General features: G+C 44.4%; 1 protein-coding gene across 3 annotated transcripts in view; it reads right to left on the bottom strand.

Moving 5' to 3' along the window:
- Positions 1-3,404, bottom strand: part of PPARG (peroxisome proliferator activated receptor gamma) — a 102,861-nt gene extending 99,457 nt beyond the window's left edge. For 2 of the 3 annotated variants that reach the window (XM_073592358.1, XM_073592357.1), the window contains exon 1: positions 3,081-3,404. The gene's annotated coding sequence lies outside the window, so the exon portion shown is untranslated. The remainder of the gene's footprint in view (positions 1-3,080) is intronic. The other variant, XM_073592356.1, reaches the window with a different exon arrangement.
- Between the last annotated feature and the right edge of the window lie 11,860 nt (positions 3,405-15,264).

Below are 15,264 nucleotides of genomic sequence, written 5' to 3' on the forward strand. Positions count from 1 at the left end.
CCCCTGCATTAAGTCAACACACACTGTCCTCCAAGCTCCACAAAATGGACTTTGACAATTGGAAGCTTCACAGACTTCTGTGTTTAATCCAAATTTTACAAATTACACATGAAGCTTGTGGTGGATGAATAAACCACTTGCTTTTCACATATTACAACATTTTTACAGGTTAACAAGTCAGTGAACCCAGTGCGTCGTTTATTTCCTGCCCGACGATATTTTATTGCAACATCTCGTGATGGGACCTTACGGTGTCCTGAGAGCAGACTGTCTGACACTGCACATACGATGCAAAAGTGGGTTCCCCAACACCACTTACTTCCCAAATCACGGCACATCATGTGACCTGACAAATGAAAGCTCTGCAAAGAAAGTCTTGCTGACTCATGTCAAGAGTGTGATCTGTGACGACAGCCACAAAAAGGCTTTTAATTCTTGTGTCAGATTTTGTAACAGAGTTGCAGCATTCTGCGCTACCATCGTGATTTCAATTAAAAGTTACAATTATAATGCAATTTAAAAACAGTAATCCTATTAAAGTTTTAAGATTATTATTTATTATTCACAGATAAGTAAACTAGATTTTTTAATACCTTATTTAGCCTCATAAATATCTACTAATACATTTTCAGGCTTATTAAAGAGTAGTAATCACTAATCACAGTGCAACAATAAAATTTCAGTTAACGCCATTCTGATCTATAAATTAAAATGTGTAAAAGCACTTTGCGGGCTGCTATGCCTTAAATAAGACCCATTATATTACGCAACAGTTAAAAAAAGCAATAGTTTGTAGTAAACCATAAAATTTGACATACAATATCATTATGCAGCTGAAGACCCTAATCTACATATAGTACATAGCGCAGTAACTAGTCTACATCCTCGGTTCTAATACATCACCAATTTAATTGATTTGGCTGCCGGCTCTACTACATCAAACACTGAACTTCAGTCTAGCTATGCTATATAGTAAGTCTTCTTGTATCCTAGAGATTGTGTTTCAGGCTAAAATATCACAGGTCCAAATTTTTCGCACATAGTCCAGTTTGAACCTAGCCTACTGCCTTGGGTTAATATCTAAGTGGATCTTCCAATGAGTACCATCCAAGGTTCTAACCTGTCTACAGAGCTCAGTCTCGGATTCTGTGCAATCAACAGCAACCGGTGAGCTAGAGCCAAGAGATTTCACCTGGGCATGGACTTCCCCCCCAAAGCATACAAGTCTTGTGTTACTGGTAAGTGAAAGTGAACTTTGGTTACCTGCACTGGAAGGGAGAGCTCAGCTTTGGTCAATCAGGCCCATAAAGTCAACCTCTAACATCCGCATCAATGTACATAAGGGCTGCTATTTCTAGTTTGTACACTGCATGCAGCCCAGGCCAAAGTCCCCTGTGCCATCTATGCTAATCTTATCTTATGCAGATCTTATACTGAGATTGTACAATATATTGCACATGTCTAAAATGTCTGGCATGTTATAGACTGACTAGCCTAAAATCATACATCATGTGCTTCCTATATTTTTGAGTCTAAGAAAGTATAACATTTTGTATACTGTCTAGTCTAAAAATGTACATCATATAATGATCAGTTTAAAAAAGTATATCACATACTGTCCAGTCTTAAAATGTACATCACATACTGTCCAGTCTTAAAATGTACATCACATACAGTCCAGTCTTAAAATGTACATCACATACAGTCCAGTCTTAAAATTTACATTATATACTGTCCAGTCTAATAATGTACATCATATACTGACCAGTTTAAGAATGTACATCATACAATAACCAGTGTAAAAGTATATATCATATTCTGTTCAGTCTTATAATGTACATCATATACTGCCCAGTCTTAAAATGTATGTCATATACTGTCCAGTCTAAAATTATACATCATATACTGACCAGTCTAATAATGTACATCATATACTGTAATAACCAGTGTAAAAGTGTGTATGAAATATTGTCCAGTCCTAAAATGTAAATCATATACTGCCCAGCGTTAAAATGTACATCATATAATAATCAGTGTAAAAGTGTGTACCATGTGCTGTCCAGTCTTATAATGTACATCATATAATAATCAGTGTAAAAGTGTGTACCATGTGCTGTCCAGTCTTATAATGTACATCATATATTGCCCAGTCTTAAAATGTATGTCATATACTGTCCAGTCTAATAATTTACATCACAAAATAACCAAGGTAAAAGTGTGTACCATATACTGCCCAGTCTTAAAATGTTCATCATATATTGACCAGTCTAAAAATGTATGCCACATACTTTCCAGCCCAAAAAAAAAGGTATACTGTCCAGTCCAAAAATGTACATCATATTCTGACCAGTCTAATAATGTACATCATATAGTGATCGGTCTAAGGATGTACATCATATACTAAATAATACATGCCTACTAGTCTAAACTTTCCTGCATGCAATATACTGACTAGTAATCTGCCTGCTCAATACACCATACTTGGCAGTTGTTTAAAGGTGGCCACACACATATTGATATGATCATACAATCACTCATTCAATGCGACTAAAGTGATTAAATCAAATAAAGATTGTAAACCAAAAGATGCTGCATCCAATTGTAAACCCTCAATCAATTTCAACTCTGATAAGTCGAATGGCTATGGCAGAATTTCATTGATTGCCTAATATCTGCGTTTTCAGGACAACCAGTTGCAATTCAGATCAATTAAGTGATCAGTTGCATGTATAGCCAAAAGATCGTATTTTTGATCAATATTTTCAGCCCATCGCAAAAAACGGGTGTGCATCGCTCAATGACAAAATGCTTGCATGTAAATCGATTGCCACCTTAAAGCTGGACACACATAATCAGATTTTGATCTGCCAAATTAGATCTATTTACCAACAACTATGCAGTATGGTGAAGTAAATAACAAACAATCCATTCCTGGCAGAGCTCACAGTTGCTGGTAAAGGATGATCTGACAGTCCAGTTTAGTGCAATCTCCTAGTAACATCATCACCATGACCGCTTAGGTATTCAGAAAGTATGGACAGAAAGTTTCTGCAGAGATCCCACTTGCTGCTCTCACTGACCTGTACAGGGTGACAGTATGATGAGAAGTGTTCTGATGAGAAGTATTCTGATGAGAAGTATTCTGATGAGAAGTATTCTGATGAAAAGTATTATGATGAGAAGTAATCTGATGAGAAGTGTTCAGGCTTGCAGCTCTCAGTGATGTGCCATAGGAAGGAGGACCCAGGCTTTGGGGTGATAGTGTCCCTTTAAAGCTGCAGTGACAGCTGTCAGATGGAAGTGAGGCCACTCAAGTCTCTGTGTGTCTCATCACTGTGTCTGTAATGTTGTGTCAGGAGCCTTGTCACTGCCCTCTCCCTCCTCATATCCTCCCTCTCTCCTCCTCCTCCTCCTTCACAGTGTGAGTGGCAAAGAGTAATCGTGACACCATCATCCCCACTGAGCAGCACTGATCACTCTTCTCACTGATACAATGTATCAATCAGAGTCCAATCATTTATTGTCAATGGAACCAGATTGTGGGTCACACTGCCACCTGCTGGACACTAGGATTCCTGGGCTGGTAGAAGATCAGATAGGCAATACATATTAAACAGAATTATTATTATTATTATTATACAGGGATTATACACCAACAGTTTACGCAGCACTTTACAATATAAAAGGGAGACAATAGAGTTATAATACAAAAAAATACATTAAGAGGGCCATGCTCAGAAGAGCTTACAATCTAAGAGAATTATTAATTTACATGTTGAGCGATGGGCGATTTCTTTGCAGAGAATAATTGCTGCTACAATTCGATAAAAAAGGCATTTTTTGCTATTGGTTACATTGTTAGAGACGCTTGCGATTTGCTACAGAATTGGATTGTGCTCTGCTACAAATTGATCGCCCTCCTTCAACTGTAGCTCAGCATAGTGATTGCTGAAACACTCCATAGAAAAGCATTAGGCCCCTTTCACACTGGGGCAGGGGCGGCATCGGCGGTAAAGCGCCGCTATTGTAAGCGGCGCTTTACTGCCGGTCTTCGGCCGCTACCGCTAGGTCGAGAAATGGTTAAAAACCACCGCAAAGCACCTCTACAGAGGTGCTTTGCCGGCAGTATAGCCGCGCTGTCCTATTGATTTCAATGGGCAGGAGCGGTGAAGGAGCGGTATACACTCCGCTCCTTCACCGCTCCGAAGATGCTGCTAGCAGGACTTTTTTTCCCGTCCTGCTAGCGCACCGCTCCAGTGTGAAAGCCCTCGGGGCTTTCACACTGGAGACAAAGCAGCGGCACTTTCAGGTTGGTTTGCAGGCGCTATTATTAGCGCAATAACGCCTGCAAACCACCCCAGTGTGAAAGGGACCCTAGAGTCTCATGCAGACTCACAGCTTGCTTTGGGGTGGGGGGGGGACTCGACAGGAGAGAGGGGCCAGGAACACCGAAGAGGAGGATCCGGGCTGATCTGTGCAAATCCATTACACAGAGCAGGTAGGTATAACATACATGTTTGCTATTTTTATAGGAAAAAAATGAGACTTTACAAACACAGTGGTTGTAAACCGTCCCTCCTGTAATTTAACTATAGGTAAGCCTAGAATAAGGCTTACCTATAGGTAGAGAAAATATCTCCTAAACGTGCACTGTTTAGGAGATATTTCACTTGTAGTCCTCCCATGATGTAATCGGTGAATGCACTGTGAAGAAACGGACCTACGTGCCATTTCTTCCCCCAGCGTGTGCCGTTACTGACGGCTCCCGTGCGCGCCGGAGTGACATGACGTGGCTTCGGCCAGTCACAGAGCCGGAGTCTGCGGCCCCAGGAAGGAAGAGGGGCAAGGATGGACGCAGCCTGCACAGGGGACAGAGATGAATTTGTTTGCAGGTAAGTGTCACATAATGGGCTAGTATGTGATGCATACTAGCCCATTATGCTTTTAATTTGCAGGCTTTGCAGGGAGCAAAATAGGAAGTAAAACCCATCAGGGCTTACTTCCTCTTTAAGGGCCACAAAATACCTGCCAATGGCTCCCACTGCCATTAATCAAACCCTGTGAGTAGAGAGAGGTTGTAAGGCCAAGGCATGCTATGTGTGTCTATGCATGCACACAGCCAGGATTGGGAATGCACCTGCATGTCTGCCCCACAACAAGTGGCTTCCTATGGAGGTGCACTGAGAAGAGGAGAAGCCAAGATCGCCAACAAGGGACCCAGAAGAGGACGTGGGGGGTCACTCTGTGCAATACCACTACACAGAGCAGGTAAGTATACCAGGGTATTATTTTAATTAAAAAAAATTAGAAACACTTTAACTTTATCTCCCATCCTGGGCGGGCGTCATATGATGTCCTGGACTTCCTGGCCGTCTAGGGGGCGCGCGCCCGTCGCGTCACTCGGGAGCCCGTGCACATGCCGGGCGGCCGCAATGTCCGCCGTGCACCCAAGATTGCCGGTAACAGAGCCGGGATGTGGCTCTGTGTGTGTAAACACAGATCCACGTCCTGTCAGGGGAGAGGAGACCGATCTGTGTTCCCAGTACAGAGGAACACTGATCGGTCCCCTCCCTCTACAGTTAGAATTCCCCGAAAATAAGACCTAGCGTGATTGTCAGTGATGGCTGCAATATAAGCCCTACCCCCCAAATAAGCCCTAGTTAAAGTCATTGTAGGTCTTATTTTCAGGGTAGGGCTCATTTTCGGGGAAACACGGTAGGGCTTATTTGGGGGGTAGGGCTTATATTGCAGCCATCACTGACAATCACGCTAGGTCTTATTTTCAGGGAAACAGGGTAGTATAAATGACTTGCAGTGTACTAAACAGGTGAAAAGTTAGAAACAATAATGCAAAACAGGATCTGAATGCATGCCAGTGTTTCCAACCTACCAGATTAGAATTTACTGACACAACACCCAAAATTTGTTGGCACAGCCAAGTTTTTACTGGCATTTCCAAAAGTTGCAAAATTACAGTTTTAAGTGCAAATTTTAGTAATTAGGCTACAAACAAGTACAATATGCAATTAGCAATGTGACTTAAAGGGATTAGCAATGGTTCTAAAGGCAAAAGGTTTTTTTATCTTAATGCATTCTATTCTCTCCCGCTGCTGTCAATCAAAGTCAATGAACCAATGAGGAGAGAGAGGGGGTGGGGCTGAGCCATGGCTCTGTGTCTGAATGGACACACAGAGCAGCGGCTCGGCTTGGATGCCCCCATAGCAAGCTGCTTGCTGTAGGGGCACTTGGCAGAAGGGAGGGGCCAGGAGCGCTGGCGAGAGCCCCAAAAAGAGGAGGATTGGGGCTGCCCTGTGCAAAACCACTACACAGAGCAGGTAAGTATAACATGTTTGTTATTTTTAAACAAAAAAAAAAGAATTTAATATCACTTTAACCGTTTCACAACCGGCCGCCGCAGATATACTGTGGCAGGATGGCTCCCCTGGGCGAGCCGCCGTAGTTATACATCGGCCCTTTAAGACGATGTAGGAGGCACACGCCCGCAGCGCGTGCCCGAAGCCGATGCGAGTGCCTGGCGGGCACTCGCGATCGCTCGTGACAGAGTGAGAACCGGGATCTGTGTGTGTAAACAAACAGATCCTGGTTCTCTCAGGGGAGAGGAGACAGATTGTGTGTTCATACTAAGTATGAACACCGATCTCTCTCCTCCCCTAGTCAGTCCCATCCCTCCCACAGTTAGAACACACCTAGGGAACACAGTTAACCCCTTGATCGCCCCCTAGTGTTAACCCCTTCCCTGCCAGTGACATTTATACAATAATCAGTGCATTTTTATAGCACTGATTGCTGTATAATTGTCAATGGTCCCAAAAATGTGTCAAAAGTGTCCAATTTGTCCGCCGCAATCCCGATAAAAATCATTGATCACCGCCATTACTAGTAAAAAAAAAAAATAATAATAATAAAAAATGCCATAAATCTATATCCTATTTTGTAGACACTTTTGCTCAAACCGATCAATATACGCTTATTGCGATTTTTTTTTTTTTTTTACCAAAAATATGTAGAAGAATACATATCGGCCTAAACTGAGGAAAAAATTATTATTTTTTTTTTAAATTGGGATATTTATTATAGCAAAAAAAGTAAAAGATAATTGTGTTTTTTTCAAAATTGTCGCTCTTCTTTTGTTTATAGTGCAAAAAATAAAAACCGCAGAGGTGATCAAATACCACCAAAAGAAACCTCTATTTGTGGGAAAAAAAGGACATCAATTTTGTCTGGGTACAAAGTCGCACGACCGCGCAATTGTCAGTTAAAGCGACGCAGTGCCTTATAGCAAAAAAAGGCCTGGTCATTAAGCAGCCAAATCTTTCGGGGCTGAAGTGGTTAAGCTAGATATTAAGGCAAAAATCATATTTCTTATTTTATTTTCGATATCATAAGTACTGCATGCGCAGTTGCGAGCCAAGCATCACAGATATGTTTTTTACTGGTAAAGTCTTCCTGTTACTGGCATTTACTGGCAGGAGAAAAGTGCCCATTTTTTTACTGGCTGCCAGTAAAAATACTGACGGTTGGTAACACTGATACATACGCTGCAGAATAGTACAAAATGGATTATGAAAGTTGCACAAACATGGACTCTTCACAGCAATGTCTCTGTGGGTCAATCAGGGTAATACGTGGTTGCATAGCATTGTCTTCTATAACAACAGACCCCCCCCCCCACCCCACAGAAGCTGGGTGCTATTGGGCTGTGGCCTGGCTGTACACCAGTTCTGACAGTGGAGAACCTCTCACCTGGCTGCAGATCACTTTCCCTGCTGCATCTGACCCATCGGGCTAAGGGAGGGAAGCTGAAGAATTTTACTCCCTGGGCATGTCCAGGAAAGCAAGGAACTGTGGGAAAATGAGTTAAGGTGCCTAAGCCTATATCTGAGGATGGTGAGTAAAGCTGGCCATAGATCTATCAAAATTCAGCTAGTTCAGCAGGGACCGCCTGAATTTGGATCCAAGTATGTCTACTTCCAATCAACAGATCGACAGAAGTTGCTCTAATGATCGACTTCATTCGAATAGGAATGATGGAAAATGTTTCTCAATCAGCAGCTGCAGTCAACGGGCAGCTCAGAGGGGAGGATTTGTCTATCTCTATCAATTTTTTTGTTTAGCCCACTGGCTGAACCAGTGGCGGTCCGTCCATTAAGGGCGCACAGGCGCCACCCCCTCTCTCCAGCAACCTCTCTATCACCAATAGATAGATTCATGCATTGTATGAATCTATTTATGGCCGCCGCTGCCACCGCCTATTCAAGCACCCAGCCCCTTTTTGGGCACAGGGCGCCTTAATTACAGCGGCAGGGGGTGTTTTTGAAGCACCTGATTAGAGACATAGGCTCTAATATGCTTCAAAAAAGGTGATCTGCGAGCACCATGCTGGGCGCTCGCAGATCACTCAGCTGTGTTAGAAAAGCGAATGACTATTCGCGTTCCTAACACTAAACCATCTCTCAGCCCATCAGGTGCTCAGGTCTGTTACCTGTCACCTGATTGGCTGAAACGACAGGCACCGCTATTGGACGCCTATCAGGAGGAGAGGAAGGGAGATGGAGGTGGCAGGAGTCGCATGGAGGACCCTGCTCGTCGCCGTCTCCCGCTGCCCCACCAAGACAGGGTAAGTGCTGGGCAGATGGTGAGCGGACGGGGGTCCCACCGGGGGCATTCAAGGGCACACTGGCAGCATTTAATGGGCACACTGGCAGCATATGATGGGCACACTGGCAGCATTTGATGGGCAAACTGGCAGCATTTGATGGCAAAGCGACAGCATTTGATGAGCACAGTGGCAGCGTTTGATGGGCACAGTGGCAGCGTTTGGCACAGCGGCTGCGTTTGGGCACAGTGGCAGCGTTTGATGGCACAGTGGCAGCGTTTAATGGGCACAGTGGCAGCATTTAATGGGCACAGTGGCAGGGTTTAATTGGTACAGTGGCAGCGTTTGATGGCACAGTGGCAGCGTTTGATGGCACAGTAGCAGGGTTTGATGGGCACAGTGGCAGCGTTTGATGGCACAGTGGCTGCATTTGGGGGCACAGTGGCAGCATTTGATGGCACAATGGCAGCGTTTCATGGCACAGTGGCTGCAATTGATGATTTTTTTTCAAAAATTTTTTGTGCCCCCCAAAAAACTTTGAGCACCAGCCGTCACTGGGCTAAACTAAAAAAAAAAGTTCCAGCTATGGCCTGGCCACCCCGAGAAGACTAGGGAGAATAAAATGCCTGCAACGATCTATAACTATCTGATTGTAGATTGGCATTACTAAACATTTTGAAAGGTGGTTTTATTGTAATTTTGTTTTTTAAAGTTTGAAGCTCCTCTTTAAATGTATATGTGGCTTTGTCAGCATGGTACTGCAAGTACATGTTCACTTTAAGAAACAAGTGAATATACAGTATGCATTCTTTCACTGGTCATGAAATTTATTTCACCCAGTGCAATTACTTCCAATGCATTGACTATTGAAGGAGAGTGTTAAGGCAGTGTAGGTTTTATCCAGAAGTTAGCTGCACTGCTTTATACCACAATATAATATCTTTTATGAACATATTTGTCTTGATAAGCTCTGTTTTTACGACCATAACAAAAATCCCTTTCTGTTTTTTGTCTTAGTTTTAACCTAGTCACTATACTTAGGAACTTTTAGAAGTCAGTGTGAACTCCTAATGGATGTGTTCTTTGTGGGCGAGCCTTACTGGGCAGATAGAAGAGATGACCAAAGTGAAAAGTAGAGATGGAGATAGCACATGTTGCCATGGATCCATATAATAGTTAAAAAATGTATCAAAGTGATCCCATAATAGTAAATTCAAGTACTCTTGGACTATTCTATGGATCTCTGGTGTGTTGACTACATATGCTTTCATCTACACTATATTACCAAAAGTATTGGGATGACTGCCTTTACACACATATGAACTTTAATGGCATCCCAGTCTTAGTCCATAGGGTTCAATATTGAGTTGGCCCACCCTTTGCAGCTATAACAGTATAACAGCTTCAACTCTTCTGGGAAGCCTGTCCACAAGGTTTAGGAGTGTGTCTATGGGAATGTTTGACCATTCTTACAAGTCTTTATGGACCTTGCTTTGTGCACTGGTGCGCAGTAATGATGGAACAGTAAGGGGCCATCCCCAAACTGTTCCCACAAAGTTGGGAGCATGAAATTGTCCAAAATGTCTTGGTATGTTGACACCTTAATGCCCTCTACACACGATTGGACATTAAAATCCATGGATTTTTTTCAACGGATGTTGGAAACTTGTCTTGCATACACACGGTCGCACAAAGTTGTCGGAAAATCCAATAGTTCTGAATGTGGTGGCGTAAAGCACGTACGTCGGGACTATAAACGGGGCAGTAGCCAATAGCTTTCGTCTCTTAATTTATTCTGAGCATGTGTGGCACTTTGTGTGCCGGATTTGTGTACACACGATCGGAATTTAACCGATCGCATTTTGTTGTCGGAAAATTTTATAGCCTGCTCTCAAACTTTGTGTGTGGGAAATTCCGACGGAAAAAGTCCGATGGAGCCCACACACAATCGGAATTTCCGACAACACAACCCGATCGCCCTTTTTCCGTCGGAAAATCCGACCGTGTGTACAGGGCATAAGAGTTCCCTTCATTGGAACTAAGGGGCCAAGTCCAATCCCTGAAAAACAACCCTACAACATAATCCCCCCTCCACCAAATGATTTGGACCAGTGCACAAAGCAAGGTCCGTAAAGACATGGATGAGCTAGTTTGGGGTGGAGGAACTTGATTGGCCTGCACAGAGTCCTGACCTAAACCCGATAGAACACATTTGGGATGAATTAGAGCAGAGACTGCGAGCCAGGCCTTCCTGTCCAACATCAGTGCCTGACCTCACAAATGCGCTTCTGGAAGAATGGTCAAACATTCCCATAGATACACTCCTAAACATGGTGGACAGCCTTCCCAGAAGAGTTGAAGATGTTATAGCTCCAAAGGGTGGGCCAACTCCGTGCTTGTGCATCCGGTGCGCGTTGGACTGGATATCCAACAATGAAATTGGGTTTGCAATCAAACTTAGTCACATGGGTTGGTTTGGTTGGAACAACTTTAGGGATCCATCTTGCCCAGCGATCCTCCTCAAAGGATTTAGCGATACCTACAGTTGGAGCTGTAATGGCAGACAGTTCAATCGTAACACTTGCAGCTGGCCCAGAAGGAATTTCATCCTCCTCCAGGTCACATAATTGCTCCTCTTCACTATCACCCCATTTTCTAGTCCATAACAAATTGTCTGAAAACAGTTCAGGGAGCCGATCGGATCAGACATCCAAATCAGGGATAGTGGAGCACTCTTCGGCCGGAAGTAGCTTGTGCTTGGAACAAGCAGCATTTGTTGCAACAATATTGTCTCCCCTACTGGCCACAGGTATTACCACCCCCACTGGTGCACTACTTTCAACCATTTCAGGCTTACCTAACTCCGGCGTCTTTTGCCCCAGTGGTTCTATCATTGACAAAGGCAGGTGGGCCTGTCCATGGCCTCGAGGGATAACTGGTGCGTTGCATCCTGGAGCAGCCACAGAGACGAGAGGAGCAGCTTCTCGCACAAGCCGGGTGATAGCAGGGGGACTCTCAATGCCATTCCCAGCCGGTACAGAGACATTCTTGTCCCAATCTGCTTGTAGTGTTCGCGAAGGTTGGGCTGGTGAGACTACCTCAAGCAGGGGTTCCCCGCAGCGTCCACAGATGATCTAAGGCTGCAGGTGCATTGCCAAGCCGGAACACTTCCTGCAAATCAGTCCCAAGGCTTCATAGCCTCCAGCCGTATACAGGGTAAGACTACCCTTAGGTGTATACCGCACTCCAGTGTCATTCAGGATGCCCTTAGACGCGCTCAGACCAGGGCCAACACCGGGAAAATACATCTTCCAATCCGACAGGGTATCTCCAAGCTGCACCATCTTTTCCACCCAACAATCGGATACATGTGGCAGCACTTCCTTATCCTTCTCTGCAGAGCGGATGCTCCTCCCCCCGCCTTAGGATTGGTGCACATACTTTCTTTTCCTTTTATGGCACGCTACAACTTTAATGGAGTCCATTTTAACCCTTGCATCGCTGGCGTAAAATCTCAAAAAAACAGGCTGATACTCTCCCATGAGCAATGAGACATGTTGGTTCTTGATGGAATGCACAATAACACAGTCTATACGAAGTAAAGATGTTACTTGCCACTTTCCCACAGAGCCAGGTGAAATCCCGATGTAGCTGTAGCCGGTTGCTATGGGCGACTGCTGCAGGATCAATGCCTTTGCCCCACGTTGGGCACCAAATGTAGCAAGGTTCCGGACCTCTGGAGGCCTAATGGTGACCTCCAGATTCAGGGAGAGCTGACATCCTTCTCTGTAGAGTGGGTTAGAAGGCATGGTGGGTGTAATACAAACTGAAGTGATGGTCGCTAGACACTTTTTGAATGCAAAGAGATTTACTGTCTCTTGAACAAGAACTGTGGGAGAGAGGGTTAGGGCCAGGACACCCTTAAGTAGATGCAAAGACAATTGGCAGACTCCGAGACTTCTATAGGTAGACAGCTATACAGTGGAAGGCCTCCAGCCGGACACCACTTCTGTATAGGTAGGACCGCTGTCTCCTATGGCAACAAATTTTGTGTAACAGTCACTAACGGTAGTTGTATTTAACTATTGGTAACACAAATAGTTCTCCTTGCACTCTACAGTCTCTCACTATAGGTCTTCACTCAACGACTTCCCAGTCTCTCACTAGACTCTTAGACCCAATCGCCACTGGATCCCGGGAGCTCTTCCACTTCCATAACTCGGTATCTTTCTCAAGCGTCACCTATGCTTCCCTACTGGGTCCCTGGCTTGGCCCTCACAGATACTCCTCAAGCGTCACTCCTGCTGACCCGCTAGTTTCCTAGCTTGGCAATCACTGATGCTCCTCAAGCATCACCTCTGCTGTCCCGCTGGTTTTCCCACTTCTTCACCGTCTCCGGCTGGGGAGAAGACCGCTCTGGTACTGGCTCTAGCTTACTCACAGTGGTCTCCGGTAACAAGGAGGATGGTCCCTTAGTGGCGACAGCTTCCCCTCTACCTCCGACCACAACTGGTTCCCCGTTCAGCTGAACTGTTACTCTCGGTTGGACTCCAATCCTGCAGTCCCAACCATGTGCTGCTTCTCCTGCTTCTGGATAGGCCCTCAGACAGCCTAGCAGCCAGATGTCCCTGGGATAGGCCTCAGGCTTCCGGCCTAGCAGCCTGGGGCAGCATAACACACATCCACCCAGACAGCCGTCTAGGTGGCACAGAACCCCGATCACCTGACTCCACCCAAATAAATAGGCTCTCCCAGCAGGCCAAGGGGCTAACGAAACCCCCAGCAATTGGCTGAGACACCCCATCCATTCATAACCTGACCTTGCTAAGCCCTTGTTTATCTAATGTCACCAGCATAACGCCACCTAGCGACAGAAGAGAGAAGGTGCAGCAAGTCAAGAACTAGCGAGGAATCAGTGGATCTACTAACAATTAACCAGGGCAATTACTGCCTGACAAACTAAATTTACTAGCAACCCTGCCTAAACACCAGGGTGCTACATGTAGCCTGATGGTCAATGATCAATTGTTAACTGACATCACTTTTGGGGACTGGTGGAGGAAAATTGTTAAAAGAAGACGTACAGCCAAAGCTTGTTTTGCTGTACTTCTCCTGTGAACCATATGGTCAGGGTCCGCCCACATGCCTGGACACGCACCCGACTCAGGCACTCGGCTAGCCTGAGCCAGCTGGTCCTGCCCCCTCTGCAGCCCAGTGCTCCAGTGAGGGGGGGACAGAGCAGAGAACGGTGAATGACAGTCACCAGTTATCTGTTTCGGCAGTGAGAACTGAGCGGTCTGCTGTGTTTGATCGCTCAGTTCTCAGTGTTAGAGCTGACGGAGGACAGATTCAGCATCGGACCAATGCTGCATCTACCTAGGGAAGTATGATTCAAGAAAAAAAACTCACATACATCTCTTTTAATACTGGGTGGAATATAATGTGTTCAGGCTTTATGATGTTCATGACCAAAATGTTTTATTTATCTTTAATAAAATGGTATACTTTTTAATGTAAAGACATGTTGTATAAATCCTTTTAGAGTACTGGGATAGTCCCACCTGTTTTTTTTTCATTTTTTTTATTTTATCCTTATAGGAATAGGTGAGGTTTAATAAAATGTTTGAGTTTCCTGTCTCTAGCTCTAGCTGTAGCCGGCAGCGCTGATCAACGTATTCTGATGTGAGGGAAGTCTCCCAGATGTCAGAATACAATAGCTCAGTGGGGACGATTCTCCCATCCACCTCAAGTGTGTGGATGGGGAAATCGAGTCCGTTTTTTTTTTAGTTCAGCTTGTTGGTCGAATGAAAAAAACTGACTCACCTATGGGCTGCCTTAGGCCTTATGCACACAGGGAATCTGTTTAAGCTCCTCTGAATGCCAGAGCTCCTGGCAGGAAACAGCTGCTTAAAAACCATTGTAAAAGTTGTGTACTGCACATGCATTTAGGCTCATTTAGGTGCATTTAGGCACGTCTAATGTTTGAACGTTAATGCATTCTAATGGTTTGAAAATTGGAATGCACTAACGTTCAAATGTTAGATGCGTTTTGCGTTTTTCTGCTCTTTAGCGCTTCTCCAGAACACACCTTTGGTGGGATTTTTTTTCCACCTTTGGTGGGATTGTAAATGCTCCTCTTCTAATATGTCTGTAAACACCTATGTGTGCATGGACACATAGGGGTTGATTTACTATTACTGAAATACTAATAGCGTTCATCATCCAATCATGTGCAAGCAAAAACGCTTTTTTTTAAATTTTCCTTGCATGTGATTGGGTATTCTTTGCAAAGTGAACATTTACCTCATTTACTAAGCTATGGAGCAACTGCTCTTGTAAAGTGGACTTTGTAAAGTGCACAGTCTATTTGCCTTTAGTAAATCAACCCCATAGGCTTATATAGAGGTGTTCTAAACGTTGACAAAATTGCTGTAACAAAGGCATTTTTAAGCTCTGTGCGCATGAGGCCTTTAATTAAAGTGGCTGCTCTGGTCCAGGGAGGAGCAACATAATGCCTTTTTAACCACTTCACTGCCTCCTACATGATTCACTACTAGTGGGGTAAAAAAAAAAAAAGCTCCCCAGAACCGCTCCAGACTGCCTGTCTGATATGTTTGACCTTGAAGGAGGATTTCTGGAAAAGTGAG

The sequence above is a fragment of the Aquarana catesbeiana genome, linkage group LG07 (assembly GCF_042186555.1).
Source record: "Aquarana catesbeiana isolate 2022-GZ linkage group LG07, ASM4218655v1, whole genome shotgun sequence".
NCBI lineage: Eukaryota > Metazoa > Chordata > Amphibia > Anura > Ranidae > Aquarana > Aquarana catesbeiana.